The sequence below is a fragment of the Microcebus murinus genome, chromosome 21 (assembly GCF_040939455.1).
Source record: "Microcebus murinus isolate Inina chromosome 21, M.murinus_Inina_mat1.0, whole genome shotgun sequence".
Lineage (NCBI taxonomy): Eukaryota > Metazoa > Chordata > Mammalia > Primates > Cheirogaleidae > Microcebus > Microcebus murinus.
In genome coordinates, this window is record NC_134124.1 from 41,431,083 (window position 1) to 41,458,478 (window position 27,396).

At 53.7% G+C, this 27,396-nt stretch overlaps 2 non-coding genes and 2 pseudogenes across 2 annotated transcripts; all 4 read left to right on the forward strand.

The window, feature by feature from the left end:
* Window positions 1-2,136: 2,136 nt before the first annotated feature.
* LOC142863213 (5S ribosomal RNA) lies at window positions 2,137-2,255 on the forward strand. The gene has a single exon (XR_012914107.1). It is a non-coding gene; the product is annotated as a 5S ribosomal RNA (ribosomal RNA).
* A 2,510-nt stretch (window positions 2,256-4,765) lies between these two features.
* Window positions 4,766-4,884, forward strand: LOC142863269 (uncharacterized; annotated as a pseudogene).
* Window positions 4,885-7,364: 2,480 nt separating this feature from the next.
* LOC142863366 (uncharacterized) lies at window positions 7,365-7,486 on the forward strand (annotated as a pseudogene).
* A 4,328-nt stretch (window positions 7,487-11,814) lies between these two features.
* Window positions 11,815-11,933, forward strand: LOC142863214 (5S ribosomal RNA). Its single transcript, XR_012914108.1, has one exon. It is a non-coding gene; the product is annotated as a 5S ribosomal RNA (ribosomal RNA).
* Window positions 11,934-27,396: the final 15,463 nt, after the last annotated feature.

Here is a 27,396-nt window from a genome sequence, read left to right on the forward strand (position 1 = left end):
TGGTGGTGGCACCGGATGTTGGGGGATGCACAGTCACACCCAGACGTGCTCGACAGGCCTCCTTTTACTTTTCTTTTCGGAGTCATTTTTTTTTAAACAAAATGCCTCTTGGCCCGGCGTGCTGGCTCACGCCTGTAATCCTAGCACTCTGGGAGGCTAGGGTGGGCGGATTGCTCGAGGTCAGGAGTTCGAAACCAGCCTGAGCAAGAGCGAGACCCCATCTCTACTATAAATAGAAAGAAATTCATTGGCCAACTAATATATATCTATACAAAAAAAAAAATTAGCCGGGCATGGTGGCGCATGCCTGTAGTCCCAGCTACTTGGGAGGCTGAGGCAGCAGGATTGCTTGAGCCCAGGAGATTGAGGTTGCTGTGAGCTAGGCTGACGCCATGGCACTCACTCTAGCCAGGGCAACAAAGCGAGACTCTGTCTCCAAAAAAAAAAAAATGCCTCTTACCTCCCCATTATTGCATTTCCTTTTCTCTCTCTTTTCAAGCAGATTATGGGAGTACAAGTATTAAGGTTCCATGTATTGCCCGTGCCCCCCTCCCCCCTGTTGTCTTATTTATCTCTCATGCTTTAGCAGCGTATGGTGGGGGTACCAATGTTAAGGTCGGGTACATTGCCCTCTCCCCGCCTGCCCCCTCTGGTCAGAGCTTCAAGTGCGCCCATCCCCCAGTCGGTGCGCACCCACCCCATTCCTCATGGGTGTGTATGCCCATCCCCTCCCCCCACCCGCCCGACCCCCACCCGATGAAGGTGATTCCTCTACGTCCACTCAGGTGTCCGTGGGTTCCTACCAATTTGCCGGTGAGCACGCGCACGTGGTGCTCCTGTGTCCATTCTTGGGATACTTGGCTTACTGGAACGGGTTCCAGCTCCGGCCAGGAGAACACGAGAGGTGCCCTCTCACCGCCGTTTCTCATAGCCGAATAGCACTCCGTGGTGTCCACGCGCCACATTTTATGAATCCACTCGTGGATCGATGGGCACTCGGGTCGCTTCCACATCTTTGCAATGGTGAATTGTGCCACCACAGACACCCGAGCGCAGGTGTCTTCTGCGTAGGCTGCGGGCCTGGCTCTTCTGAATGCCGCTAGCTCGGGACCCACGGGTGAACCTGGTCAGGGTACTTGCTCTAAGGAGCAGACTCTGATCCGGGCGGGCTACCGGTGTTTCTGTTTGCTCGTTTCTTTCTTCCATTTCGGGAAAGGCTTCCTTACTGGGTGTGGAAATCTCCTATGCCTTTCCTCGCCTCTTCTGTCAGCTTTAAAATTCTCTTTCAGTTGCCACCCTCACAAACGTCTCAGGAACGTCTTCACGGTGCCTTCGTTAGTGAAATGACCCTCAATGAAGCTGGAACCAAATCTCTAATCGCCCATTTTTAGCAAGTCCACAGCCCAGGGTGGTTGGGGTCCAATCCAGCCCCGGCCAGGCCCAGGCCCCTTGGACTGGGCCACAGGAGGACACAGAGTAGGGTCCCGGCCCCCACGGCAGCGGGTGCCGGCAGTTCTGCAAGGGCTTGGGGGGTTTCCACAGGTAGGAGATGGAGGGGACTGATGTCTTCAGCGCCCCCAAACCACCCCACCCATGGCACACATCCCGAGAGACGCCCCTACACTCGCTCCCCTCCCCTATGCGCTGTGCCCCGGCCCCGGTCCCGGGCGGATAGGCGGCAGCCCACACGCAGGGCGGGGGCGCAGCTGAAAGGGGTTGTGCTGGAGGGCGGCCCCTGGGGCCAAAGGCGACCGCCCGCGCATGCGCAGTCAGCAGCGGCGCACTGGGGTTGGGGGCGGGTAGGTGAGGGAGGCGAGGCCAGGAGAGGAGGGCGGCTGGAGGTCTCCACCTTGGCGGGTCCAGCCGTGGAGGCTGGAGGCGCATCTGGTGTGTGTCCGTGTGTGTGTGTGTGTGTGTGTGTGTGTGTGTGTGTGTGTCAAGACAGCCCCCCACCCCGCCGAGCCCACCACGCCCCGCACCCCAGCCCCGTGGAGACCTCGGGACCCGGCCAGCGAACTCAACCAGCCCGGCCCGGCCCCGAGTGGGTCAGCGCCGGCGCGGGGCCTGGGGCGGGAGGAGGCGCGGGGAAGCGCAGAGACGCTCGGCTTCTTGAGCCGGGCTGGGGCGCCCTCCGCCGTCTAGGGCCACACCACCCTGAACGCGCCCGATCTCGTCTGATCTCGGAAGCCAAGCAGGCTCGGGCCTGGTTAGTACTTGGATGGGAGACCGCCTGGGAATACCGGGTGCCGTAGGCTTGTATCTTATTTTATTTTTTATTTTTTTGCCTCTTGTTCTGTCCCCATTCGGAGAGCGCGGCGGCAGTCTGGGGGGCGGGGGGGTCACCCCCACCCTCAGCGCCTGCCACGGTGCCTGGCGCCCCAGCCCGCTCCGTGGGGCCTCCTCTTGCCCCAAGCCGCAGCACCGCCGCCACGAGGCAGCAGGCGTGGCACCTGGACTGTCGGGCCTCAGACCAAGGGTCTGGGCTGTGGGAACCGACACGCTGGAGGAAACCTTGAGAGTCTGAGAGGGGAGGCAGTTGCAGAAGAAGGCCGGGATGTCATTTTGAGGGAGTTGTGACCAGAACTCGTCCCGTTGATTTTGGCGTTCTATGGGCTACACGTAGGAATCTTTGGTGGTGGCACCGGATGTTGGGGGATGCACAGTCACACCCAGACGTGCTCGACAGGCCTCCTTTTACTTTTCTTTTCGGAGTCATTTTTTTTTAAACAAAATGCCTCTTGGCCCGGCGTGCTGGCTCACGCCTGTAATCCTAGCACTCTGGGAGGCCGAGGTGGGCGGATTGCTCGAGGTCAGGAGTTCGAAACCAGCCTGAGCAAGAGCGAGACCCCATCTCTACTATAAATAGAAAGAAATTCATTGGCCAACTAATATATATCTATACAAAAAAAAAAATTAGCCGGGCATGGTGGCGCATGCCTGTAGTCCCAGCTACTTGGGAGGCTGAGGCAGCAGGATTGCTTGAGCCCAGGAGATTGAGGTTGCTGTGAGCTAGGCTGACGCCATGGCACTCACTCTAGCCAGGGCAACAAAGCGAGACTCTGTCTCCAAAAAAAAAATGCCTCTTACCTCCCCATTATTGCATTTCCTTTTCTCTCTCTTTTCAAGCAGATTATGGGAGTACAAGTATTAAGGTTCCATGTATTGCCCGTGCCCCCCTCCCCCCTGTTGTCTTATTTATCTCTCATGCTTTAGCAGCGTATGGTGGGGGTACCAATGTTAAGGTCGGGTACATTGCCCTCTCCCCGCCTCCCCCCTCTGGTCAGAGCTTCAAGTGCGCCCATCCCCCAGTCGGTGCGCACCCACCCCATTCCTCATGGGTGTGTATGCCCATCCCCTCCCCCCACCCGCCCGACCCCCACCCGATGAAGGTGATTCCTCTACGTCCACTCAGGTGTCCGTGGGTTCCTACCAATTTGCCGGTGAGCACGCGCACGTGGTGCTCCTGTGTCCATTCTTGGGATACTTGGCTTACTGGAACGGGTTCCAGCTCCGGCCAGGAGAACACGAGAGGTGCCCTCTCACCGCCGTTTCTCATAGCCGAATAGCACTCCGTGGTGTCCACGCGCCACATTTTATGAATCCACTCGTGGATCGATGGGCACTCGGGTCGCTTCCACATCTTTGCAATGGTGAATTGTGCCGCCACAGACACCCGAGCGCAGGTGTCTTCTGCGTAGGCTGCGGGCCTGGCTCTTCTGAATGCCGCTAGCTCGGGACCCATGGGTGAACCTGGTCAGGGTACTTGCTCTAAGGAGCAGACTCTGATCCGGGCGGGCTACCGGTGTTTCTGTTTGCTCGTTTCTTTCTTCCATTTCGGGAAAGGCTTCCTTACTGGGTGTGGAAATCTCCTATGCCTTTCCTCGCCTCTTCTGTCAGCTTTAAAATTCTCTTTCAGTTGCCACCCTCACAAACGTCTCAGGAACGTCTTTACGGTGCCTTCGTTAGTGAAATGACCCTCAATGAAGCTGGAACCAAATCTCTAATCGCCCATTTTTAGCAAGTCCACAGCCCAGGGTGGTTGGGGTCCAATCCAGCCCCGGCCAGGCCCAGGCCCCTTGGACTGGGCCACAGGAGGACACAGAGTAGGGTCCCGGCCCCCACGGCAGCGGGTGCCGGCAGTTCTGCAAGGGCTTGGGGGGTTTCCACAGGTAGGAGATGGAGGGGACTGATGTCTTCAGCGCCCCCAAACCACCCCACCCATGGCACACATCCCGAGAGACGCCCCTACACTCGCTCCCCTCCCCTATGCGCTGTGCCCCGGCCCCGGTCCCGGGCGGATAGGCGGCAGCCCACACGCAGGGCAGGGGCGCAGCTGAAAGGGGTTGTGCTGGAGGGCGGCCCCTGGGGCCAAAGGCGACCGCCCGCGCATGCGCAGTCAGCAGCGGCGCACTGGGGTTGGGGGCGGGTAGGTGAGGGAGGCGAGGCCAGGAGAGGAGGGCGGCTGGAGGTCTCCACCTTGGCGGGTCCAGCTGTGGAGGCTGGAGGCGCATCTGGTGTGTGTCCGTGTGTGTCCGTGTGTGTGTGTGTGTGTGTGTGTGTGTGTGTGAAGACAGCCCCCCACCCCGCCGAGCCCACCACGCCCCGCACCCCAGCCCCGTGGAGACCTCGGGACCCGGCCAGCGAACTCAACCAGCCCGGCCCGGCCCCGAGTGGGTCAGCGCCGGCGCGGGGCCTGGGGCGGGAGGAGGCACGGGGAAGCGCAGAGACGCTCGGCTTCTTGAGCCGGGCTGGGGCGCCCTCCGCCGTCTAGGGCCACACCACCCTGAACGCGCCGGATCTCGTCTGATCTCGGAAGCCAAGCAGGTTCGGGCCTGGTTAGTACTTGGATGGGAGATCGCCTGGGAATACTGGGTGCCGTAGGCTTGTATCTTATTTTATTTTTTTTTTTTTTTGCCTCTTGTTCTGTCCCCATTCGGAGAGCGCGGCGGCAGTCTCGAGGGCGGGGGGTCACCCCCACCCTCAGCGCCCGCCACGGTGCCTGGCGCCCCAGCCCGCTCCGTGGGGCCTCCTCTTGCCCCAAGCCGCAGCACCGCCGCCACGCGGCAGCAGGCGTGGCACCTGGACTGTCGGGCCTCAGACCAAGGGTCTGGGCTGTGGGAACCGACACGCTGGAGGAAACCTTGAGAGTCTGAGAGGGGAGGCAGTTGCAGAAGAAGGCCGGGATGTCATTTTGAGGGAGTTGTGACCAGAACTCGTCCCGTTGATTTTGGCGTTCTATGGGCTACACGTAGGAATCTTTGGTGGTGGCACCGGATGTTGGGGGATGCACAGTCACACCCAGACGTGCTCGACAGGCCTCCTTTTACTTTTCTTTTCGGAGTCATTTTTTTTTAAACAAAATGCCTCTTGGCCCGGCGTGCTGGCTCACGCCTGTAATCCTAGCACTCTGGGAGGCCGAGGTGGGCGGATTGCTCGAGGTCAGGAGTTCGAAACCAGCCTGAGCAAGAGCGAGACCCCATCTCTACTATAAATAGAAAGAAATTCATTGGCCAACTAATATATATCTATACAAAAAAAAAAATTAGCCGGGCATGGTGGCGCATGCCTGTAGTCCCAGCTACTTGGGAGGCTGAGGCAGCAGGATTGCTTGAGCCCAGGAGATTGAGGTTGCTGTGAGCTAGGCTGACGCCATGGCACTCACTCTAGCCAGGGCAACAAAGCGAGACTCTGTCTCCAAAAAAAAAAATGCCTCTTACCTCCCCATTATTGCATTTACTTTTCTCTCTCTTTTCAAGCAGATTATGGGAGTACAAGTATTAAGGTTCCATGTATTGCCCGTGCCCCCCTCCCCCCTGTTGTCTTATTTATCTCTCATGCTTTAGCAGCGTATGGTGGGGGTACCAATGTTAAGGTCGGGTACATTGCCCTCTCCCCGCCTGCCCCCTCTGGTCAGAGCTTCAAGTGCGCCCATCCCCCAGTCGGTGCGCACCCACCCCATTCCTCATGGGTGTGTATGCCCATCCCCTCCCCCCACCCGCCCGACCCCCACCCGATGAAGGTGATTCCTCTACGTCCACTCAGGTGTCCGTGGGTTCCTACCAATTTGCCGGTGAGCACGCGCACGTGGTGCTCCTGTGTCCATTCTTGGGATACTTGGCTTACTGGAACGGGTTCCAGCTCCGGCCAGGAGAACACGAGAGGTGCCCTCTCACCGCCGTTTCTCATAGCCGAATAGCACTCCGTGGTGTCCACGCGCCACATTTTATGAATCCACTCGTGGATCGATGGGCACTCGGGTCGCTTCCACATCTTTGCAATGGTGAATTGTGCCGCCACAGACACCCGAGCGCAGGTGTCTTCTGCGTAGGCTGCGGGCCTGGCTCTTCTGAATGCCGCTAGCTCGGGACCCACGGGTGAACCTGGTCAGGGTACTTGCTCTAAGGAGCAGACTCTGATCCGGGCGGGCTACCGGTGTTTCTGTTTGCTCGTTTCTTTCTTCCATTTCGGGAAAGGCTTCCTTACTGGGTTTGGAAATCTCCTATGCCTCTCCTCGCCTATTCTGTCAGCTTTCAAATTCTCTTTCAGTTGCCACCCTCACAGATGGAGTAGGAAACTCTTTCCGGTGCATTCATTGGTGGAATGACCTCAAGGAAGCTCGAATCCAATATCTAATCGCCAACTTTTAGCAAGTCCACAGCCCAGGGTTGTTGGGGTCCAATCCAGCCCCGGCCAGGCCCAGGCCCCTTGGACTGGGCCACAGGAGGACACAGAGCAGGGTCCCGTCCCCCACGGTAGCGGTGCCGGCAGGTCTCCAAGGGCTTGGGGGTTTTCCAGAGGTAGGTGATGGAGGGGACTGATTTGTTCAGCGCCCCCCAAACCACCCCGCCCCACCCCAGCTTGGGACACATCCCGAGAGACGCCCCTACACTCGCTCCCCTCCCCCATGCGGTGTGCCCCAGCCCTGGCCCTGGGGAATAGGCGGCAGCCCGCCCACCCACTGGGCGGGGGGCGCAGCTGAAAGGGGTTGTGCGGGAGGGCGGCCCCTGGCTGGGGTCAAAGGGTGAGCGCGCTGCGCGCGTGCGCAGTCAGCAGCGGCGCGCTGGGGGTGGGGGCGGGTAGGTGAAGGAGGCGAGGTGAGGAGAGGAGGGGGGCTGGAAGGTCTCCACTTTGGCGGGTCCAGCCGTGGAGGCGCATCGTGTGTGTGTGTGTGTGTGTGTGTGTGTGTGTGTGTGTGTGTGTGTGTATAGACAACCCCCCACCCCACCCCGCCCCGTCCCTCACCTCAGTCCTCCGGAGTCCGCCCGACTGGGCCGGCCAACCCCACAGGCCCGGCGAGGCCCAGCGCTATCGCAGGGAAGCGCGGTGAGGCTGGCCTCTTGTGCGGGGCAGGGGCGCCCTCCGCGGTCTAGGGCCACACCACCCCGAACGCGCCCCGTCTCGTCTGATCTCCGAAGCTAAGCAGGGTCGGGCCTGGATAGTACTTGGATGGGAGAAGACCGCCTGGGAATCCCGGGTGCCGTAGGCTTTTTTTTTTTTTTTTTTGCCTGTTGCTCTGTCCCCTTGCTGGGAGCGCGGCGGGGCGGCGGTCCGGCGGATCGCCCCCACCCTCAGTGCCCGCCACGGTGCCTGCCGCCCCAGCCCGCACCGTGGGGCCTCATTCTTGTCCCAAGCCGGGACACCGCCGCCACGCGGCAGCATGCGTGGCATCTGGACTGTCAGGTCTCAGACCAAAGGTCTGCTCTGTGGGAACCGACACGCTGGAGGAAACCTCGAGAGTCTGAGAGGGGAGGGAGTTCCGGAAGGATTCCAGGATGTCATTTTGAGCGAGTATGTGACCAGAACTCGTCCCGTTGCTTTTGGGGTTCTATGGGCTACACGTAGGAATCTCTGGTGGTGGCACTGGAGGTAGGGGGATCCGGATTCACACCCAGACCTGCTCGACAGGCCTCCTTTTACTTTTCTTTTCGGATTCATTTTCTTAGAAAGTGTCTCTTATCTCTATTATTGCATATCTTCTCTCTCTCTTTTCAAGCAGATGATGGGAGAACAAGTATTGAGGTGACATGTGTTGCCCGTGCCCCCCCCCCTGTTTCCTTATTTATTTCTCATTTTCTCCCAGCGTATTGTGGGGGTACCAATGTTCAGGTCGGGTGCATTGCTCTTTCCCCGCCTCCCCCCTCGGGTCAGAGCTTCAAGTGCGCCCGTCCCCCAGTCGGTGCGCACCCAGCCCCTCCCTAATGGATGTGTATGCCCACCCCCTCCCCACGCCCGCCCGACACCCACCCGATGAAGGTGATTCCTCTCTGTCCACTTAGGTGTCCATCCGTTCCTACCAATTTGCCGGTGAGCGCGCGCACGTGGTGCTCGTGTGTCCATTCTTGGGATACCTGGCCTACTGGAACGGGTTCCAGCTCTGGCCAGGAGAGCACGAGAGGCGCCCTCTCACCGCTGCTCCTCACAGCCGAGTAGCACTCCGTGGTGTCCACGTGCCACATGTTATTAATGCACTCCTGGATGGATGGGCACTCGGGTCGCTTCCACATCTTTGCGATTGTGAATTGTGCCCTAACTGTCACCCTACCCCTTACCCAGCCCGACTCCTCTGCCCCTGCCTGGCGCGCTCCTCCCCCGCCAGGCCAGTCACTGTCCTCGGCCCCTGCCTGACCGGCTCCTTCCCGCCCCGGCCCGTCACCGTCACCGTCACCGTCCTCTGCCCCTGCCTGACAGGCTCCTCCCCGCCCGGCCCACCACCCGGGCCACTGCCTGACTCGCTCCTCCCCGGCCAGGCCCGTCACTGTCCTGGGCCCCTGCCTGACCGGCTCCTTCCCGCCCGGCCTGTCACCGTCCTCCGCCCCTGCCTGACACGCTCCTCCCCGCCCGTCACCGTCCTCGGCCCCTGCCTGACCGGCTCCTCCGTCGCCTGGGCCTTCCAGGGGCTTGGTGTGGACGCTGCTTCCAGGAAGCCCTCCAGGAACCCGGCAGCAGGGCGGCCGCAGCAGTCTGGCGCAGGCATCGCTAAGTCGCCTGCCTGCCAGGGACGTGCCCTGCAGTGCCGCGGGGGCCCAGCCTGGTGTCTTCCCTGAGGCCCTGGGGCTGCCGCTCCCCGCAAGGGGAGAGCCGTGGAGGTGGGGACCACCTCCTCATGGGGAGGTACACGCAGCTCTCCACGTCGGATTCCGGGGCCCTCTGTCCTGCCTGAAGGCCCAGCTGGCCTGCGGGTCCTTAGAGTGGCAGAAACATCCTCAGACTGATATTGCGAGTCCAGTGGTTGTCTGCACTTTTGTGCTGGGCACCCCAGGGAGGCCCAGGGGCTGGCTGGACAAAGCGGTCTGCTCGGGGGCTTTGGAGGAGCAACCGATGCCCTTTGGACTTTGGGGGCAGCGTCTGAGGTGTCTCTGAGCCCTGCGCCATGTCGGGGAGGAGGTGGGAGGGGCCGCGACCTGCAGTCGTGTTCCCGGGGTGGCACGGCATGTGGCTTCTTCCACAGGCTGCTTGGCCTGGGCTCCCTGCACCTGGGCCTTTGGAGGACTGGCCCTGTTCTTGCCAACGCTTCCTGCAGGGACCCAGAGCTGGGAGGTTGCGTCTCCCAGCCCTGGGTCGGGCAGAGCCCCAGCGGGCCATGCCCACACCTCTCTCAGCACGGGTCCCCCAGAAGGCTCCTTTGGGACCAGGATTCTCCTGCGGGTGACTTCTTAAAGTCTGGCCCCTGGATGGAGGGGCACCAGGAGTAGAGGAGCCGGAAGCGGAAGGGGGTGGCCATGCGAGGGGACACTTTCAGGCCAAGTCCCAGCTTCAGCCTGATCCTCCTGGGAACCCCGGGGTGTACATCACACCTCCTGGTTGTCCCGCTCTGAGACAAGGAGCCGGGCTTTGCATTCCCACAGCAGCCAGTCATGGGCTGAGGACACCTGGGGCGTTGGGAACTCCCTGGCTTCTCTTTGGATTACCATTTGGAGCTGCTTGGGAATTGTGCCGCCACACACACCCGAGTGCAGGTGTCTTCTGCACAGACTGCGGGCCTCGCTCTTCTGAATGCCACTGGCTCGCCACCCACCCACGGGTGAACCTGGTCAGGGTACTTTCTCTAAGGAGCAGACTCTGATCCGGGCGGGCTACCGGTGTTTCTGTTTGCTCATTTCTTTCTTCCATTTCGGGAAAGGCTTCCTTACTGGGTTTGGAAATCTCCTATGCCTTTCCTCGCCTATTCTGTCAGCTTTCAAATTCTCTTTCAGTTGCCACCCTCACAGACGGAGTAGGAAACTCTTTCCGGTGCATTCATTGGTGAAATGACCTCAAGGAAGCTCGAATCCAATATCTAATCGCCGACTTTTAGCAAGTCCACACCCGAGGGTGGTTGGGGTCCAATCCGGCCCCGGGCCAGGCCCAGGCCCCTTGGACTGGGCCACAGGAGGACACAGAGGAGGGTCCCGGCCCCCACGGTAGCGGTGCCGGCAGGTCTCCAAGGGCTTGGGGGTTTTCCAGAGGTAGGAGATGGAGGGGACTGATTTGTTCAGCGCCCCCCAAACCACCCCGCCCCACCCCAGCCATGGGACACATCCCGAGAGACGCCCCTACACTCGCTCCCCTCCCCCATGCGCTGTGCCCCAGCCCTGGCCCTGGGGAATAGGCGGCAGCCCGCCCACCCACAGGGCGGGGGGCGCAGCTGAAAGGGGTTGTGCGGGAGGGCGGCCCCTGGCTGGCGTCAAATGGCGAGCGCCCCGCCCTTGCGCAGTCAGCAGTGGCGCGCTGGGGGTGGGGGCGGGGAGGTGAAGGAGGCCAGGCAAGGAGAGAAGGGGGGCTGGAAGGGCTCCACCTTGGCGGTTCCAGCCGTGGAGGTGCATCTTGTGTGAGTGTGAGTGAGTTAGTGTGAGTGTGAGTGTGTGTGTATAGAGAGACAGCCCCCAACCCTGCCCCGCCCCACCCCGCCTGTCACCCCTGTCCCTCGGAGCCCGCAAGGCTTCCTTGCTGGGTGTGGAAATCTCCTATGCCTTCCCTCGCCTATTCTGTCAGCTTTAAAATTCTCTTTCAGTTGCCACCCTCACAGATGTATCAGGAAACTCTTTTCGGTGCATTCATTAGTGAAATGACCTCAATGAAGCTCGAATCCAATATCTAATTGCCGACTTTTAGCAAGTGCACACCCCGGGGTGGTTGGGGCCCAATCCACCCCTGGCCAGGCCCAGGCCCTTTGGACTGGGCCACAGGAGGACACAGAGCAGGGTCCCGGTCCCCACGGTAGCGGTGCCGGTGCCGGCAGTTATCCAAGGGCTTGGGTGCCTTCCAGAGGTAGGAGATGGAGGGGACTGATTTCTTCAGTGCCTCCCAAACCACGCCACCCCAGCCATGGGACACATCCCGAGCGACGCCCTACACTCGCTCCCCTCCCCCATGCGCTGTGCCCCAGCCCTGGTCCGGGGGAATAGGCGGCAGCTCCGGCACAGGGCTGGGGGCGCAGCTGAAAGGTGTTGTGCGGGAGGGCGGCCCCTGGCTGGGGGCAAAGGTCGAGCTCCCCGCGCATGCGCAGTCAGCAGAGGCCGCGCGCTGGGGGTGGGGGCGGGTAGGGGAAGGAGGCGAGGCAAGGAGAGGAGGGGGGCTGGAAGGTCTCCACCTTGGCGGGTCCAGCCGTGGAGGCGCATCGTGTGTGTGTGTGTGTGTGTCTGTGTGTCTGTGTGTGATTGTGTGTTTGTGCATGTGTGTGGACGGTCCCCGCCCCGCCCCCCATGCCAGTCCTGCGGAGCATGCCAGACCTGGCCGGGGAACTCCACAGGCCCGGCCCAGTGTGGGTCAGTGCTGGCGCGGGGAATCGCAGAGAGGCTCGGCTTCTTGAGCGGGGCAGGGGCGCCCTCCGCCGCCGTCTAGGGCCACACCGCCCTGAACGCGCCAGATCTCGTCTGATCTCGGAAGCTAAGCAGCGTCGGGCCTGGTTAGTACTTGGATGGGAGACCGCCTGGGAATACCGGGTGCCCTGGGCTTTTTTTTTTTTTTTTTTTTTTTTTGCCTCTTGTTCTGTCCCCTTTCTGGGAGCGCGGAGGCGGTCCGGCGGATCACCCCCACCCTCAGCGCCCGCCGCGGTGCCTGGCACCCCAGCCCACACCGTGGGGCCTCCTCTTGTCCCAAGCCGCGACACCGCCGCCACGCGGCAGCATGCGTGCCATCTGGACTGTCAGGTGTCAGACCAAAGCTCTGGTCTGTGGGACCGACACGCTGGAGGAAACTTTGAGAACCTTGAGATTCTGAGAGGGGAGGGAGTTGCAGAAGAATTCCCAGGATGTCATTTTGAGCGAGTATGTGACCAGAACGCGTCCCGTTGCTTTGGGGGTTCTATGGGCTATACTGTAGGAATCTTTGGTGGTGGCACTGGATGTTGGGGGATCCTGAGTCACACCCACACCTGCTGGACAGGCCCCATTTTACATTTCTTTTCGGATTCATTTTCTTAGAAATTGTCTCTTATCTCTATTATTGCATTATCTTCTCTCTCTCTTTTCAAGCAGATGATGGGAGTACAAGTATTGAGGTGACATGTACTGCCCGTGCCCCCCTCCCCCCTGTTTTCTGATTCTTTTATTTCTCATTTTCCCCCAGCGTACTGTGGGGGTACCAATGTTAAGGTAGGGTGTGAGGACTAAACTCTAATTTTTTGCTAAAAACTCCTTCCTAAGGAGGCCAGCTGGGTTAGGCTGGCAAATGGTAAGGAGGCCAGCAGGGTTAGGCTGACAAACGGTAAATTCCCACAAGGCGGCTTTTGTTAACCAAACGAAGCAGTGGTTTACTTTTTGACCTGATTCTGGTATGGCATTAACATCACCTAAAAGATAAGAAGCCCCTGTCTTAACTCCAGCATCCTGGCAGTTGCCTATCATAAATCTAAAATGTCTTAACTGAGCATCCTAGCAGGTGCCTATTCTTTAATTTAAAGCATCTTAAAACATCCTACCAGGCACCTATTGTAAATTTAAAATGCCCTCCCGTCTGGACCTCCCAGAGTGCCCACAACCTTATCTTAAAGTAAGCATATCCTTTCTGGTCTTCTAGATAAAGTCTAACCCTCTCAGCCAATTGCCAGCCAAAGAATCTTTAAACCCACCTATAACCTGTAAGCCCCCGCTTCGAGATGTCCCACCTTTTTGGGCCAAACCAATGTATGCCTCTCATGTATTGATTTGTGACCTTGCCTATAACCTTTGTCTCTCTAAAAATATATAAAACTAAACTGTAACCCAGCTACAGCGAGCCCACTTGCTCAAGGCTTCTTGAGAGTGGCTCCAGGTCATGGTCCTCAAATTTGGCTCAGAATAAACTTCTTTCAAATATTTCAGGGTTTGGATTTTTTCTGTCCACAATTTTGGCGTAGTCGGCAGGATCTCAGAGAAGACTCGGGACCCCAGAAGGAATCGCCCGAACCCGGAGCTAAGGTATCAGCACAGGCCCATTGAAGCCCTTCTGACTTCTAGCCACTCCTCTGGCGGGTAAGTCCTCCTGAGATCCGGACCTCCCACTCTTGGTCAAAGGTCCCGGTTTATTCTGAGCTGTCTGTTCTCTTCCTAAAAATTGTTGTTTGGGATCCTAATTTGATGTAAAAGTGCACTCTTACGGGCTTTCTCTGCTGCCTTTTTCCTGTCAAAGACCAATTTCGATTGGCTTGTCTGCATATTTGTGTAAGGAACCCAACTGTCCTATTCGTAGATAAATGAGAGACTGAGTTTCTCAGCTCCAAAGATAAGGGGCAGCTTACTTCTCCCAGACCTAAGGTAGCCCTGGGTGACCAGAGCCCTTATTGGGAGTTGCCTGGGGCGATTCCCCGAGGCGCGAGTAGCCCCACAGGGAACCCCCAACAAATTAATTTAAAAAAAGGCTCGTCCAGAAAACGCGCATAAGAGCTGATCACTCGGCGTTTTGAGCCCACTCAGAGGTACTAGACCCCCAAAGAGAGAAACTGGGACACATAAGAGGGTGGGACGGACTCAGTGGTGAAACACTGAGGAGCCCCACCCACAAGCAGCACACTCTGATCCACTACACCAAACCCTAGACCACAGTTCGGTTCCTTCTTAACAAAAAAAAATGGGAAACAAATTATGTAAAAATGAGAAAAGGCAAAAAGAACGACCTCCTTCAGGCACCCCAGCTGGTTTTATGTTTAATAATTATGGCGCCTCTACTTGCAAGTATTTATATAAATGGAAAGATCTTACTAAAGATGACCTAGGTCTGAGGTTTCCAAAATGGGGAACTTTCAATATTCCCAAATTGGTTTTCTTGCGCGCTAAACTAAAAAAACTAGGTTCTGGCCGGGCGCGGTGGCTCACGCCTGTAATCCTAGCTCTCTGGGAGGCCGAGGCGGGCGGATTGCTCGAGGTCAGGAGTTCGAAACCAGCCTGAGCAAGAGCGAGACCCCGTCTCTACTATAAAGAGAAAGAAACTAATTGGCCAACTAATATATATAGAAAAAATTAGCCGGGCATGGTGGCGCATGCCTGTAGTCCCAGCTACTCGGGAGGCTGAGACAGAAGGATCGCTTGAGCCCAGGAGTTTGAGGTTGCTGTGAGCTAGGCTGACGCCACGGCACTCACTCTAGCCTGGGCAACAAAGCGAGACTCTGTCTCAAAAAAAAAAAAAAAAAAAAACTAGGTTCTCAAATTAAGAAAAATAAATAAAAATCATACTATTGCTGGCACTTGGAATCATCCAAAAGAGAGAATGATAAACTTGCCTCCCTCCAGGAAGTTAATAAAAAAATACTTGAGACTGTCTCAGAATTAAAGAAACTAGCAGAAGCCGCTTCTAAAATCAGGAACGCTCCAAAAATTGTCTCTCCTTCTGCTCCCCCTAACCCTCTGTTCTCTAAATTTCCTTATCCTGATGATTTCATTTTCCCCCTTCCTTCCCCTATTCCTTCGCCTCAAGCTGTAAAAGGATCAAAAATAGCTAAAAAAGAAGATAAAATAGTTGTTGCTCCCTTTAAAATAAAACCCACTGGCAGAGGGGACCCTAATACATTATATACACCCTGGACCAAGACAGAGTTAAAGGCTCTGGTGTCTGGGTTCCCTGATCCAACTCAAGACCCCCTCGGGTTTGCCAGAGAATTCCAATTAACACTTAAGACCTATGATCCAGGTTTCTCTGACCTGTATCAGCTAATTGAGTTACTAGTCCTCAAAAACAAAGCTAAAAAATGGTTCAGGGTAGCAGGTTAAAAACAACCTTTAAAAGATTTTGATAAAATAGATGCAAATAAAAAAAAAAATGCAGGGAGCTCTGTGACCGCCTCTATAAAAACTTACCACAGATTTTCCCTAAAGTTATAGATTGGGCAAAAGTGCAACAATGTAAAATACGCCCAAATAAAACCATACCTGACTTTTATAACAGGTTTTAAAAAACATTCAAACAATATTCAGGGATACCTCCTAAAAATTTTGAGCATGGTAAAAGTGACACTTTACTAAATTCTGGATTTGTACAAGGCTTAGACGACAAATTAGTGACCCTGATAAAAAAAAATAATGTGGCCTGGGCTTCTCTGCCCACTAGCAGCCTGGTCATCCTAGCCGACCAGTTGTCACAAACAATAGTTAAGAAGCAAAAGAAAACGGCCTCCAAGATTATGAGTTGCTAAAGCAACTTAGTAACCAAGTCAAAAGGTCGGAGGGGTTCCGTCCCCTACAGAGATCGCAGCTGGCCACTGAGAAAGTGATTTATTATTACTGCAAAAAAAAGGGACACCTTAAAAAAGATTGTAAGGCCGGGCGCTGTGGCTCACGCCTGTAATCCTAGCTCTTGGGAGGCCGAGGCGGGCGGATTGCTCAAGGTCAGGAGTTCAAAACCAGCCTGAGCAAGAGCGAGACCCCGTCTCTACTATAAATAGAAAGAAATCAATTGGCCAACTGATATATATATATAAAAAATTAGCCGGGCATGGTGGCGCATGCCTGTAGTCCCAGCTACTTGGGAGGCTGAGGCAGAAGGATCACTCGAGCCCAGGAGTTTGAGGTTGCTGTGAGCTAGGCTGACGCCACGGCACTCACTCTAGCCTGGACAACAAAGCGAGACTCTGTCTCAAAAAAAAAAACAATAAAAAAAAAATAAAAATAAAAAAAAAAAAAAAAAAAAAAAAAAGATTGTAAAAAACTTAAATGGGTGCTTGCACAAAAGGAGCAAAAGGCCTTAGAGGGAGGCACCAAAAAAACTTTAAAACCAGAATAGGGAGGCTCCGAGGGAATAGAGAGGATTTTCCCCTTACTTCTAACAAACACTCTAGGGGAAATAGAAATATCCATAAATAAAAAAGACACCAGAGCCCTTGTGGACACTGGTGCCACGCTGTCAGTCCTCAACCCTACCTTAATTAAAAACCCTCTCCCTCAAAGTAAAGTAAAAATTCAAATGGTAGGGGTTTCAAACTCCCCAATTGTTGCCCTTTAAATCTGATCCACTCCAATTTCAATTGGGAGAGCTTATAGGACAGCATGTTTTCCTTTTAGTAGATAGTGCTCCTATACACCTGCTGGGATGGGATTTCTTAGAGACCCATAATGCCCACATCTCATTTTCACAGAAGGGAGAAATGATTCTCAATTTGGGAGACACAGAAGACTTACAAAACCCTACATGCAGTATCGTGCTTGCTGAGGTTAATGGAGATTTTGAACAGGGGGACGTAGAGCCTTTCTTATCCAAAATACCAGATTCTCTATGGGCAAACTCTTCCACGGATATTGGACAAATTAAGCCAGCAGTTCCCATAGAGATCACCATAGATGAGTCTAAACCCCTGCCAAACATTAAACAATACCCCCTTAGGCCAGAAGCCTTACTAGGAATCAAGCCAATCATTCAGGACTACTTAGATAAAGGACTCAAAATACCCTGCACCAGCCCTTGTAACACACCAATCCTCCTAGTCAGAAAACCAAATGGGAAAGGCTGGCGGTTTGTTCAGGACCTAAGAGCCATAAATAAAACAGTGGTTCCGAGGCATCCTGTCGTCCCTAACCCCCACACCTTACTGTCCAATATTCCTATCACTGCCAGCCACTTCTCTGTCATTGACTTATGCAGTGCTTTCTTTAGCACACCTGTAGATCAGGACAGTCAATATCTTTTTGCCTTCACTTGGGAAAATCGCCAGTATACATGGACAGTCTTGCCCCAGGGTTACTCTGAAAGTCCTACATATTTTTCTCAAATATTAAAGGCAGATTTGGATGATATTGTATTCCAAAATGAATCTACTCTGATTCAGTATGTGGATGATTTGCTGTTGTGTTCACCCTCCCTGAGTGAATACAGAGAAGACACTATATACCTGCTGCAACAGCTTGCCTTGAAGGGACACAAAGTGTCCAGAGATAAATTACAATTTAGGCTCCCCCAAGTTAAATACTTAGGGCACACAATTTCCCCAAAGGGACTTCTTATAAACCCAGAAAGAATCTCTGCCATCATGGCCTTTCCTTTGCCCAAAACAAAAAAACAATTAAGAGGGTTCTTAGGGCTAACAGGCTACTGCAGAAGTTGGATTCCAAACTACTCATTAATGGCCCAGCCCTTATACAAAAAACTAAAGCATCACCAACCAGACCCAATATGCTGGGGGGGAAGTGAAAAGCAATATATAGAGGATTTAAAACAGGCTCTTACCCAGGCACCTGCTTTAGGACACCCAAACTATAGCCTTCCTTTTTTCCTTTTTATACATGAAGTAGATGGAAATGCACTTGGAGTATTAACTCAAAAGCATGGCAACAGTCACAGGCCAGTTGGTTATTTCAGCCAACAGTTAGACCCAGTAGCAAATGGACACCCCCCTTATATGAGAGCCATATCAGCTGCAGCCATTTTATATAAAAAATTGAGAAATTTGTCCTGGGGTCCCCACTAATAATTTATGCCCCTCATTCTGTGGAATCTCTCCTAAACTCTCACCACACTCAACACTATTCTGTAAGTCGCCTTGCCTCCTATGAAGTGCTTTTGCTTTCTGCCCCTAACATCACTTTGAAGCGCTGCAATATTCTTAACCCTGCAACTCTTCTCCCTCTTCCAGGTGAGCAAGAGGAAAAACATGACTGCAGTCTACTAACTGATATCTTACTCTCTCCTAGAGCAGATTTGCAGGAAACTCCTATCGAGAATGCTGAGTTAATTTGGTTTACAGATGGTTCTTATTTAAAGGACCATCAGGGACATTATCAGGCGGGATATGCTGTCACTTCCACGGTAGACATAATAAAAAGCGCCCAACTCAAAGGAGTAAAATCAGCCCAAATGGCTAAATTAATAGAATTAACTAGAGCTTATATTTTGGCTGAAGGGAAGGTAGCTAATATATACACTGATAGCCGCTATGCCTTTAAAATAGCCCATGATTTTGGCATGCTATGGAAACAGAGAGGATTTCTTACCTCATCTGGACAACCTATAAGAAATGGGCACCAAGTCTCAGAGCTATTAAAAGCAATTCAAATGCCTAAACAACTGGCAATCATAAAAATTCCTGGGCATTCCAAAGATAACACTAAAAAAGCTAAGGGAAACAATCTAGCTGATGCTGCAGCAAAGAATGCTGCCCTAGAAAAGATGACCTGTCCTGTACGAGAATGCCCCTTCCAACCCACCGACACTCTCACTAACGTTCTTTTACAGTACCAACAGGCATCAACCCCTAAAAAAAAAACAAATCTGGCAGCAAAAGGGAGGTGTATTTGACCCAAATAGGGAGTTGTGGCTGGGTCCCAACAAAAAACCTATAGTTCCTTTAGGTGCACAATTTCCTCTCCTTCAATTCATTCATAAAATGACTCACTGGGCCCCTGAAAAAATGATATTATGAAAAAAACAATATTTCTAAAAACCATCCCCCACAATAGCCCAAAAGGTATATTTTCGTTATACTATATGTCCAGAACATAACCCTGGCAAGCCTTTGCATGGCTCCCAAGGCCACTTTCCTTTGCCTGCAGGACCATTTAAAGTTTGGCAACTGGATTTTATCCAGATGCCACCATCCCAGAATTACAAATATGTATTGGTCCTGGTTTGCATGTTCTCCCATTGGGTAGAAGCATTTCCTTGTCGGAGGGCTACTGCCTTAACAGTAGGCAAAATACTGCTGGAAAAAATCATTCCAGTTTGGGAAATCCCTTCTGAGTTACACAGTGATCATGGAACTCACTTTACTGGACAAATTATCCAATCCATCTGCAAAATTTGGCCCATAATACAACATTTCCATTGTGCCCATCATCCTCAGTCGTCTGGGTTGGTAAAACAAACAAATGGCACAATAAAAACTCAATTAGCTAAATTAACTGAGGCCTTTAACCTCCCCTGGCCAAAAGCCCTCCCACTGGTTTTGCTTAACCTTAGATCCTCTCCCTTTGGGAAGCACTGTCTATCACCTTATGAAACAATAACAGGGAGACCTATGAGGCTGGACGAGGGCTTATATGAGCCAGCCTTACTTAAAGGAGAAATACTACATTATTGTCAGGGACTACTTAAAGCTCTAACAAATAATGCAAAGATGATAACAGAGTCTTTCCACAGTCAGCTTACGGGAGCCAAAGACCCCAAGGATCATGGATTACAGCCAGGTGACTTTGTTTATTGGAAAAGGCACCAACTAAAAGACTCCTTACAACCTCGCTAAAAAAGACCTTACCAGGTACTCTTAACTAACTCTTGTGCTGCAAAATTAAAGGGGGTCGCCTCTTGGATTCATGTCTCACATCTAAAACGAGTGCCTGACCATGCTCCCGACCACACCTGGACTTCTAAATTAATCTCTGACACCCGCCTGCGACTTCAGAAAACATCTGAGTCTCAATCAGCCTCCAAAGCGACGTCCAAAGCAACAACTGAAGCGGACAGTCTTCCCAAGACATTGGACCAGGCCAGTCCTCATGAACCCTAAAATAACTCTCATTCTTACTTTACTTGCTATAGAGTATATTGCTGCAAACCCTAAATGCCTTAACCAAGACCCCCAAGAGGTTGTTTGGGATTTGTAAAATCTCCCTTGGTATAACTTTCTAAATGGATATGGTTATAAATTTCCTTGTTAAGATTAAAAAAATATTTCACCTGATTATCCTCCTTCCCATAATTTCCCCTATCTGCCTACCCCACACTCCTGTTCTCTTTAAACCTAAAGATTTTTCCTGGCTTCCTGCAAATCTCACTACCTTCCCTGCCAGTAAAAATCATATCATTTGGTATGACATAGATCAGGATGAAATGAAGGCCACTGAATGGAACAGTTCCACTGTAAATCTCCCTAGAGGGGCCCCCTTTGCAGGTTACCTCTATTATAAAGCCTTAACCAAGTATAATGCCCTGCAGGAATATTTACCGAATAATGCCTCAGGACGATTATTGAGGAGATCTAATCAGATAAAATACTGCGTCACAATAGACATGGGTGACGACAAACTCAGGCAACTGCCTGGGTATGATGGGAGAAACCTAGCAGCTTCCTGTGTAAACTGTCGCAGCATAAGCTGCCCAGACAACCACCAGCCCTGTGCTTGTGGCTGGATGCCCTTGTCCAGCACCAACCACACTGACACTGCCCATAAAAAACTATTTATGGGAGTCAGTTGGTGGACAGAAGTCCCTGACAGTACAAATTCCACCCTAAGACAAGGGTGCCTCTGGGAAGCCTCATGGCACACTCAGACAAAGGCATACTTAGGAGTAACCTCCACCCGTCTGACAATTGTCTGGGATACCCAGCGGTTCTGGGTTAACTCCATTTATCCGAATTGCACTGAGGCCATTAGTATACAATGGCAACAGCATTCCTGGTGGATACACCAAAATTGGCCATCCAAAAGACTAAAACGCGATCTCACGGAAAAAATTGGAGCTGGGTTAGGTATATTGGGGCAAGCTAAATTCGCAGCTAATGAGGAGAGACATTCCCTAAAAAAAGATTCCCTCTCAAAAATAGGCCACATAAAAAAAATGCTGTTCCAAAAAAAAGAAAAGGGATGGAAAGCTGCCCTAAAAGATAATGCAGCTCTAATAAAGTAGATAGAAGAGACCAGACAAACCCTAAAGACATACGCCCAAACCCAGAGGTGGGAGCGAGCATGTGCTCTGACCCAACAAGGACTCATGTCCATGTTATTACAAATAGAATCTAAAGTGGCTATAAAACAATGGCCTACAATACTCAGTGCTAAGGCTCAATCTAGGCACCTATGGAAAATATATGGTTCCCCAAATCTATAAAAATTTTTAGATGGTAGATGTAATCTTAAACATTATATTTTAAAAATTCTGGCACCAAAGTTAAATGAGGCTCAACAATATCCTGTAGTTCAACTAGCTGGCATTAAAACCATTGTCAATAATACCAAAATACTCCCCATAAAAAGTCGATGGGCTATTTTAGCTGATAAAAACACCTGGCATCCCATTTCCCTCTCAGATTGTAAAAATAAAAAAGGAAAATGGCTATGCCCTCAAAACACTTAAAACCCTGATTTCTCCCAGATTTGGCCCCTAGTATCCACCCCCATAGAACATAACATCTGGTATATGAAAAAGGGCCGTTTTTGCTGGGAGAAAAAACAAAATGACATTATAGAATTATATGATTTCTTTTGTAACAAAGCCTCCTTTTCCCTCCTAAATACTAGTATATGGTGTAACACAAAGGTGGTGAGAAAAATAAATTTGCTAACTGTAAACAAGTCCTATAATAATTTAAATATTAAAGATCAAATGTTTCTCAAATTCAATTTATACCCTCCTCAGGATGTTATACCTATGGAGACTAATTGGCCAGAGGAAAAATTAAACTTATTAGACTCCAAATTGGTATCAGTTTTACAATCCTCAAATAAAATTTACCATAAAGTTCAATTGACTGTTGATAAAAAAGATAAACATATTATAAGTCTGATTAAAAAATATGATGATGCATGCAGAGGATTTTTTGGCTGGTTAGGCTGCTTGCTACCTTCTCATTCTACCTATGACTTTCTTGGGCACCTTCTGTTTAGTACTTTTATGACACTCATTGCCATATTATTATTATATGTTTCTTGTAAATGCTATACCAGATACAGAAAAAGGAAAAAAAAAATCAATCAAAGGCCCAGATCATGATAGCTTGCAAAATAGATCTGGTCCAAGACGTGTTTTTAGACTAAGACCCAGGCCTGACTCTATCTGGCCCCTTTTAACAATTGGCTACTAAATCAAGTAGAGTCAAGTCCCTCCCCTAAGATATAACACCGCCTATTCTACAGCACCATGGGACCAGATAGGCAACTCTAGGAATGAGCCTTCCTAGCGCCGTGGGACCAGATAGACAACTCTAAAAATGAGCCTTCCTAGCGCCATGGGACATCATGCTGGTTGTTGGCCTACACATGCATTCCATGGAATGCTCTTTAGCCAACAGGGGGAACTGAGGACTAAACTCTAATTTTTTGCTAAAAACTCCTTCCTAAGGAGGCCAGCTGGGTTAGGCTGGCAAATGGTAAGGAGGCCAGCAGGGTTAGGCTGACAAACGGTAAATTCCCACAAAGCGGCTTCTGTTAACCAAACGAAGCAGTGGTTTACTTCCTGACCTGATTCTGGTATAGCATTAACATCACCTAAAAGATAAGAAGCCCCTGTCTTAACTCAAGCATCCTGACAGATGCCTATCATAAATCTAAAATATCTTAACTGAGCATCATAGCAGGTGCCTATTCTTTAATTTAAAGCATCTTAAAACATCCTACCAGGCACCTATTGTAAATTTAAAATGCCCTCCCGTCTGGACCTCCCAGAGTGCCCACAACCTTATCTTAAAGTAAGCATATCCTTTCTGGTCTTCTAGATAGAGTCTAACCCTCTCAGCCAATTGCCAGCCAAAGAATCTTTAAACCCACCTATAACCTGTAAGCCCCCGCTTCAAGATGTCCCACCTTTTTGGGCCAAACCAATGTATGCCTCTCATGTATTGATTTGTGACCTTGCCTATAACCTTTGTCCCTCTAAAAATATATAAAACTAAACTGTAACCCAGCTACAGCGAGCCCACTTGCTCAAGGCTTCTTGAGAGTGGCTCCAGGGCATGGTCCTCAAATTTGGCTCAAAATAAACTTCTTTCAAATATTTCAGGGCTTGGATTTTTTCCGTCCACAGGTGCATCGCCCTTTCCCCGCCCCCCCCTCGGGTCAGGTCAGAGCTTCAAGTGCGCCCATCCCCCAGTTGGTGCACACCCACCCCATTCCTAATGGATGTGTATGCCCATCCCCTCCCCCCACCCGCCCGACACCCACCCGATGAAGGTGATTCCTCTCTGTCCACTTAGGTGTCCATCGGTTCGTACCAATTTGCTGGTGAGCGCGCTCACGTGGTGCTTGTGTGTCCGTTCTTGGGATACCTGGCTTACTAAACGGGTTCCAGCTCTGGCCAGGAGAACACGAGAGGTGCCCGCTCACCGCTGCTCCTCACAGCCAAATGGCACTCCGTGGTGTCCAAGCGCCACATTTTATCAATGCACTCCTGGATGGATGGGCACTCGGGTCGCTTCCACATCTTTGCGATTGTGAATTGTGCCCTAACTGTAACCCTAACCCTTACCCAGCCCGTCTCCTCTGCCCCTGCCTGATGCACTCCTCCCCGGCCAGGCCCGTCACTGTCCTGGGCCCCCGCCTGACCGGCTCCTTCCCGCCCGGCCTGTCACCATCCTCTGCCCCTGCCTGACACCCTCCTCCCGGGCCCTGCCTGACTCGCTCCTCCCCACCCGGCTCGTCACCGTCCTTGTCCTCGGCCCCTGCCTGACCGGCTCCTTCCCGCCTGGCCTGTCACTGTCCTCGGCCCCTGCCTGACTGGCTCCTCCGTCGCCTGGGCCTTCCAAGGGCTTGGTGTGGACGCTGGTTCCAGGAAGCCCTCCAGAAACCCAGCAGCAGGGTGGCCTCAGCAGTCTCCAGCAGCCATCCCTAAGTCGCCTGCAGGGGATGTGCCCCCGCTGTGCCGCAGGGGCCCAGTCTGGTGTCTTCCCTGAGGCCCTGCAGCTGCCGCTCCCCGCAAGGGGAGAGCCATGGAGGTGGGGACCGCCTCCTGATGGGGACATACACCCAGCTCTCCACGTCGGATTCCGGGGCTCTCTGTCCTGCCAGAAGGCCCAGCTGGCCTGCGGGTCCTTAGAGTGGCAAAAACATCCGAAACTGAGATTGTGGGTATGGTGGGTGTCTGCACTTTTGTGCTGGGCACCCCAGGGAGGCCCGGGTGTGGCTGGACAACATGGTCTGCTGGGCGGGGGGTTTGGAGGAGCAACTGATGCTTTTTGCACTTTGGGTAGCAAGAGTCTGAGGTGTTCCTGAGCCCTGCGCCATGTCGGGGGGTGGGAGGCCAGGGGGTGGAGGAGCAGGAGGAGGAGGAGGAGGAGGAGGAGGTGTGAAGGGCCAGGCCTGCAGTCCTGTTCCCGGGGTGGCACGACATGTGGCTTCTTAACAGGCTGCTTGGCCTGGGCTCCCTGCACCTGGGCCTTTGGAGGACTGGCCCTGTGCTTGCCAACGCTTCCTGCAGGGACCCAGAGCTGGGAGGTTGCATCTCTCAGCCCTGGGTCGGGCAGAGCCCCAGCGGGCCATGCCCAAATCCTCTGTCAGCACGGGTCCCCCAGAAGGCTCCTTTGGGACCAGGATTCTCTTGCGGGTGACTCTTTAAGGTCTGGCCCCTGGATGGAGGGGCACCAAGAGTAGAGGAGCAGGAAGGGGAAGGGGGTGGCCATGCGAGCGGACACTTTCAGGCCAAGTACCAGCCTCAGCCTGAACCTCCTGGGAACCCCGGGGTGTACATCACACCTCCTGGTTGTCCCGCTCTGAGACAAGGAGCCGGGCTTCGCATTCCCACAGGAGCCAGTCATGGGCTGAGGACACCTGGGGCGTTGGGAACTCCCTGGCTTCTCCTTCGTTTAACATCTAGAGCTGCTTGTGAATCGTGCCGCCACACACACCCGAGTGCAGGTGTCTTCTGCACAGACTGCGGGCCTCGCTCTTCTGAATGCCACTGGCTCGCCACCCACCCACGGGTGAACCTGGTCAGGGTACTTTCTCTAAGGGGCAGTCTCTGATCCGGGCGGGCTACCGGTGTTTCTGTTTGCTCGTTTCTTTCTTCCATTTCGGGAAAGTCTTCCTTACTGGGTGTGGAAATCTCCTATGCCTTTCCTCGCCTATTCTGTCAGCTTTAAAATTCTCTTTCAGTTGCCACCCTCACAGATGGATTGGGTAACTCTTTCCGGTGCACTCATTAGTGAAATGACCTCAAGGAAGCTCGAATCCAATATCTAATCGCCGATTTTTAGCGAGTCCACACGCCAGGGTGGTCGGGGTCCAATGCAGCCCCAGCCAGGCCCAGGCCCCTTGGACTGGGCCACAGGAGGACACAGAGGAGGGTCCCGGCCCCCACGGTAGCGGTGCCGGCAGTTCTCCAAGGGCTTGGGCGTTTTCCAGAGGTAGGAGATGGAGGGGACTGATTTCTTCAGCGCCCCACAAACCACGCCACCCCACCCCACCCATGGGACACATCCCCAGAGAGAGGCGTCCCATACACTGGCTCCCCTCCCCCTTGTGCTGTGCCCCAGCCCTGGCCTGGGGGAATAGGCGGCAGCCCACCCACAGGGCAGGGGGCGCAGCTGAAAGGGGTTTTGTGGGAGGGCGGCCCCTGGCTGGGGTCAAAGGGCGAGCGCCCGGCGCGTGCGCAGTCAGCAGCGGCGGTGGAGGCAGTGCCGGCAGCAGCGGTGACCCTCTAGGGGTGGGCAGCGGGGAGGTGAAGGAGGCCAGGCGAGGAGAGGAGGGGGGCTGGAATTTCTTCACCTTGGCGGGTCCAGCCGGGGTGGTTCATCTTGGTGAGTGTGAGTGAGTGTGAGTGTGTGTGTGTGTAGAGAGAGACAGCCCCCCACCCCACCCCGCCCCGCCCCGCCCCGCCCATCACCCCCGTCTCTCGGAGCCCGCCGACCCGGCCGCTGGCGAACTCAACAGGCCCGGCCCCCGCGGGGCCTGGGGCGGGAGGAGGCGGCGGGGAAGCGCAGAGAGGCTCGGCTTCTTGAGCGGGGCAGGGGCGCCCTCCGCCGTCCACGGCCACACCACCCCGAACGCGCCCGATCTCGTCTGATCTCGGAAGCTAAGCAGGGTCGGGCCTGGGAATACCGGGTGCCGTAGGCTGCTTCTTTTTTTTTTTTTGGCCTCTTGTTCTGTCCCCTTTCTGGGAGCGCCGCGGAGGCCCGGGCTGGGGGTCACCCCCACCCTCAGCGCCCAGCGCCCGCCGCGGTGCCTGGCGCCCCAGCCCGCACCGTGGGGCCTCCTCTTGTCCCAAGCCGCGACACCGCCGTCACGCGGCAGCATGCGTGGCTTCTGGACTGTCAGGTCTCAGACCAAAGGTCTGCTCTGTGGGAACCGACACGCTGGAGGAAACCTTGAGTCTGAGAGGGGAGGGAGTTCCAGAAGAAGGCCAGGATGTCATTTTGAGGGAGTTGTGACCAGAACTCGTCCCGTTGCTTTTGGGGTTCTATGGACTACACGTAGGAATCTCTGGTGGTGGCACCTGATGTTGGGGGATCCGGAGTCACACCCAGACCTGCTCCACAGGCCTCCTTTTACTTTTCTCTTCGGATTCATTATTTTTAAAAAGTGTCTCTTACCTCTATTATTGCATTTTCTTTTCTCTCTCTCTTCAAGCAGATGATGGGAGTACAAGTATTCAGGTGACATGTGTTGCCTGTGCCCCCCTCCCCCCTGTGTTCTTATTCATTTACCTCTCATGTTGTTCCAGCGTATTGTGGGGGTACCAATGTTAAGGTCGGGTACGTTGCCCTCTCCCAGCCTCCCCCCTCGGGTCAGAGCTTCAAGTGCGCCCATCCCCCAGTCGGTGCGCACCCATCCCATTCCTAATGGAGGTGTATGCCCATCCCCTCCCCCCACCCGCCTGACACCCACCCGATGAAGGTGATTCCTCTGTGTCCACTTAGGTGTCCACCAGTTCGTGCCAATTTTCTGGTGAGCGAGCCCACGTGGTGCTCGTGTGTCCATTCTTGGGATATTTACTTGGCTTACTGGGATGAGTTCCAGCTCTGGCCAGGAGAACATGAGAGGTGCCCTGTCACCGCTGTCCGTCATAGCTGAATAGCACTCCGTGGTGTCCACGTGCCACATTTTATTAATCCACTCATGGATCAATGGGCACCCGGGTCGCTTCCACAACTTTGCAATTGTGAATTGTGCCGCCACAGACACCCGATCGAAGGTGTCTTTTGCATAGACTGCAGGCCTCGCTCTTCTGAATGCCGCTTGGGACCCACGGGTGAACCACGTCAGTGTAGTTTCTCTAGCGAGCAGACTCTGAACCGGGCGGTGCGTCGGTTTGTTTGTTTGCTACTTTCTTCCTTCCGTTTCGGGAAAGTCTTCTTTACTGGGTTTGGGAATT